Raw genomic sequence first — 5,365 nt, 5'->3', positions numbered from 1 at the left:
CTCATTTCCTTCTAGCCAGTGAAGTGTCTGGAAGACACAAAATACATAAAATTAATTGAGAATTAACAGTATTTGGAAGCAGTTGAGGTTAAGCCCTCAACAATGGTGGCTCTTACTTCTGGAACCATTGAATCTTTGTCATAAGTTTATTGTATAGACAAGTTCTCTTCTTAGATGATTTGTGCATGTTTCATAGAAGAGAGACAGGGCAGGAGAATTAACTATTACTCTACACCCGTCCCTTTACTGTATTACCTCATGCAATTCTTACAGTAATCCTTTAAAGTAACTATTATAATTCATATTTAACGGATAAAGAAAACCATGTTTAGCGGCCTGCCCGGTGGGGCAAGCGGTTAAGTGTGCTCGCTCCGCTGCGCCGGGCTGGAGTTCGCCGGTTCGGATCCTGGGCGCGCGCCAACGCACCGCTTGGCAAGGCATGCTGTGGTGGCATCCCGTATAAAGTGGAGGAAGATGGGCATGGATGTTAGCCCAGGGCCAGTCTTCCTCAGCAAAAAAAGATGAGGATTGGCGGATGTTAGCACAGGGCTGATCTTCCTCACAAACAAAATAAGACCATGTTCACAAAATTGATCAAGGGTGACAGGGAAGATCTGAACATCAGTTTGTTGGGTTTTATGCCTCTATTCTCTCCACTGTGATAATAATGGTACTTCAACATGGGTACTCCCCATCTGGCTATTTAATACCAGTTCTTGCCAGCATCACTGGATGAGATGAGATGAGAAGTTTATTTCCAAAGTTATTCTATTTAAACTATACTATTTATGAGTCAGATGTCAAGACATGTTTTAGAGGCAGAGAGAACAACTGATTACTTCACCTACACATTTTTCAGTTTTACTATAACTTTCGTGTGTCACATTGTGTCAACTTTGTGTCAACTTTACCAACTTTAGTGCTTCACTGTTCTTTTTTTAAAAACTCACAATTTCATTTTCCATGTAAAGCACCTTGCTGTTTTCTTCTTAGTCACTAGATGGAAGTTCTGTATGTCTGTAAATTACCACTGCAGCAGGAAACGAGAGGTCTTAAGCCAGTTTGCTCTGTACAAATGATGGACATAGGAGGATTTCTGGTCCATCAAGGCTGCCTGTGTTATTCCGTGGCCGTAACGGGGATGTCCAGGACTGCTTACTCAGAGGCATGAAGCAGAGTGAGACAGCATCCTCTAAGTTCTTCTTCAGATGTGAGTTCAGGCACCTATCCTCTCACCTGAGCACACTGGAGTTTATTGAATGTGTTCTGACTCTTTCTCACTGTAGTTAATAAGTCTGGGAGCTCCATACCCCTAGAAAAAAGACACGACTCATAAAGCCTTTTCTCAACTAAACGGAGTTGAGGGCTATGGTGTTGCCTGAGAGTCTGATGCTTAAAGCAAACGCACCTGGTGCTCATGTGGAGGAAAAGAGCGACAACTACTCCTGGAGGGCTTTTATTGATGCTCCTATGGAAGGAACAAGTTTAAAATAAAACCACATTGCTTAAACCTCACTAACTGATTATTTTATTTTCAAGTAATATGCTGTGAAAATCTGCTATGTCTAAAAAACTATTTCATAAAGCTGAAACAATTCTGTTTTTTATTCTCTGGTATTAGAAATACGATTAAAACTGTAAATCCTTTAACATTCTACAATATACAAACAGGCAAATATGAATTATATTCTCAAAAAATGGTATAAATGCAAATTCTCAGGTGCTGCTGCAGATCCGCAGAACTGGAAACTCTGGGGTGGGGCCTGGCAATCTGGGTTTCAACAAGGCCTCCAGGTGCTTCTGGTGCCCATCAAGTTTAAGAGCCAATGAATTAGAAAATGATTCAAACACGTCACCGTGCCCAGGTAAGCTGCATGGCAGGGACGTGGTATTTGTTTAGAGGATAAGATGCATTTTAAATTTTAGGCAAAAGTAGTTCAGTGTCTGTTTCACCGTAAGGATTCCAGAGATGCCATTTTAGCTCTCTGCGTTTAAGCTCTTTTTTCCACAATATGTTCTCTTTTAGAGACCCTTTGGTAACTTATTTACCACTTAGCACATATTCTGAGAGTCCCTTCTTTCTTGTAATCCCGTTTCAGACGTGAAAATATATTTTATTTTTGTGCACAATCTCCTTTATTTAAAATCTGGATGTCTCTTCCTATAGGATCATGTATTGCACGTGCAAACTTACTGTAAATTCGGAATGCCATTGGTTTGATCCAAAACCTTAGAATGTTTTAGAATTTAGAACCTGATGAATAGAGAATGTATAAGCTTCTGTGTAGGACTCATATTTTTCAGATGTCTAGAGGTATCCCAACTTGCCAGTAATGTGGCCTTAGATTTAGCAGAACTTGAAAATCTGAATATAGTAGAAAATGAATTACGTCTCTCATATTAACATTTACAAAATAAATGATCACAATGTTAACTTACCAATAAGCACTCTCTATATTTTAGGCTCTGAAAGTATCTTGCTTACATAATAAACATGATAAAGTTTCAAAGATGAGCCAATTAACTTTTCAGCAAAAGCTTGACTTGAGTGTATCTTGGCTTCCTTTTTGATAGTTTTAGCCTTAATGTTACAATATTGTTTTCTTTTTCTGGGAATCAGATAATCTTGTATTTGGTGAACATTTTAATTTTTAATGGCCACTTGTATTTCGTGATATGCAGGTGTTCAAACAATCTATAAGAACTAACCATTACTACCCACATATAGGATTATACAGGAATGGAGGAGTTTTGGCTGACTTGTTGTATATAATGGCAGACTCTACCACTTACAATAATTTACGGATTTGAAGCAATATTTTTAAATACAAATAATCTCAAAATCAGTAATATATAAAGTATATTACTTACTGTGTTAACTAATCAAAATAGTTAAATTTGTAATTTTTCCTCCATTTATAAGGATGCACCCATTATACAGATTCTGTACAAATTGCAAAGATCACTTTTTTCCTTTTCAAAATTTATTTATTTTAATTTTTATAGTGAGAATCTTAGTGTTGGGTAAACTGCTGCACAATTACTGGAAATGTTGAGAGTCTTTTGGAAAAGTGTAAAAGTCGAAAGAGAATGTAAAGTACACTTCTCCAATGTCAAGTTCTTTGAGCCTCTGTCTAGTTGTACCTTGAAGAGATGGAAGATTAAGTACCAGCAAAGGACACAAGAGAACAGGCTGCCAACTTGAGAGCTTCCCACTGACCACAGAATGCCTGGCAGATGCTTGGAGATGTCGGGGGAAGAGGGAGAATCTCCCCTTGCCCTTTCCCTTAAGGTTCTTCTGGCTGGCCAAATAATCATAAGACAGGTTAGCAGGAGAAAATAATACCAAGTTTAATAACATGTATACATGGGAGAAAGCAGGGACACTGCGTTTCTCAACACAATAGCAGAAATTCTCGTCTTAAATACCATTTTCAGCCAATGACAAAGGAGGATGTTGGGGGTGGGGGGAGTCAGTTACAGGAGATTATCACTAAAGCACAGTAAACAAGAGTAAGGTTTATTATGCAGCTCAAGGCCTCACCTTCCACATTGATAAGTCACTAGAAATGAGCTCATCCCCCTCTCTTCCCAATACAGAGAGGGAGATACCTTTACAAATGGAGACTTCCCTTGTAAATGATTGTCTGGCAACTCCTTGCAGGGCCATCCAAAGAATGTGGCCAGAGAGACAGAACTCCCGATAAGATGGGCTTGTTGGTGCCTTTTCTATTGTAACCTCTACCCTACATTATCTTTATAGCAGTCATGATAGATCTGTTCTAGGAAGGAGCCACCATGTCAAATTCTTTAGGCAGTTAGTGGGGGAGGTCAAATGTCCCTAGAGAAAACAACCAAGGTAAAGAGAGAGATTTCAGGGTGGCCAAATCTTGATCTCCCACAGAGATTAAATCTGGGCTTTGTCTATGGGTGGACCCTGAAAGGAGGATTTTGCTTAAATGACCAGAGAATACACAACCATTTTTCTTGATAATAAGTAATACTTACCATGTAAATTTCTTCATAAATCTCTGAATAAAATAAAAATATATAACCCATATAGATATAAACTCTTACTGACAAACCCCACATCCTTCTCTAGAGAGCCCAACAGAAAATGTCTCAGCTGACTGTGAATTGGTCTTCTGTAAAAGCCAGCCAGCCCTTCACTGATAGCCCTGGATAAGGAAGGGCAGATAAAATTCTTTGAAGATGTTTAGCTGAATTCAGAAGCAAAAATCCTACCTCCAGTTGGCTCCTCTGTGAGAATGGATGGCCAGCCTTATTTCACAGGCTGGGCAGCTGAGGTTTCAGATGAGCTTATTTGCCCTGTTCCCCGGGGATGCAAAAGGAGGAATGTGACATTCATTCAGGGCTGAGATTTTGCACGTAAAGATAGGGTTGTCAGGATAGAGGGAGAATCTCCCTCTGCCCTTTTCCTTAAGGTTCTTATGGCTGGCCAAATAATTAACAAGACAGGTTAGGAGGAGAAAATAATACCAAGTTTAATAACATGTATGCATGGGAGAAAGCAAGGACACTGCGTTTCTCAACACAATAGCAGAATTCTCATCTTAAATATCATGTTCAGCCAATGACAAAGGAAGATGTTGGGGGTGGGGAGAGTCAGTTACAGGAGATTACCACTAAAGCACAGTAAACAAGAGTGAGGTTATTATGCAGATTTAAGGCCTCACCTTTTACATTGATAAGTTTCTAGAAATGAGGTCATTCCCCCTCTTCCCAATTCAGAGAGGCAGATACCTTTACAAATGGAGATTTCCCTTATAAATGTAAATGTCTGTCTGGCAACTCCTTGCAGGGCCATCCAAAGAATATGGTCAGAGACAGAACTTCTGATAAGATGGGCTTGTTGGTGTCTTTTCTATTGTAACATCTATTGTACATTATATTTACAGCCATCATGATAATAACTCCTTCCTGAAACAGATGTTTTGTTTTAAATTCTTTAGGCAGTTAGTGGGGGAGGTTAAATGCCCTCAGAGAAAACAACCAAGGTAAAGAGATAGATTTCAGCGTGGCCAAATCTTGATCTTCCACAGGGTCATAGAAGGGAATAAAGATTGCAGCAAATTGGTTTTTTGTTCTCTACAGTGGAAGTAATTTAAGAAGATAGTCTCTCACTCCAACTTCTCTTCCCTGTTCTCTATCTGTAATATCGCTGTAAAAATTCTCTCTACAAAGATTTCAGTCTTTTTTCTTTGCAGTCTATTATCATCTTTACGAATTCTTTGACTTCACCACCTTCTTGGCACCACAGCGCTAGCCATTGAGATATTATTATAGATTCAGTTTTGCAATTTCATCCTCTTATCTCTCTTTCCTCTGCCATTTCTTAGTTTTA

This window comes from Diceros bicornis, chromosome 14, assembly GCF_020826845.1.
Source record: "Diceros bicornis minor isolate mBicDic1 chromosome 14, mDicBic1.mat.cur, whole genome shotgun sequence".
NCBI lineage: Eukaryota > Metazoa > Chordata > Mammalia > Perissodactyla > Rhinocerotidae > Diceros > Diceros bicornis.
This window is presented reverse-complemented; position numbering follows the sequence as displayed.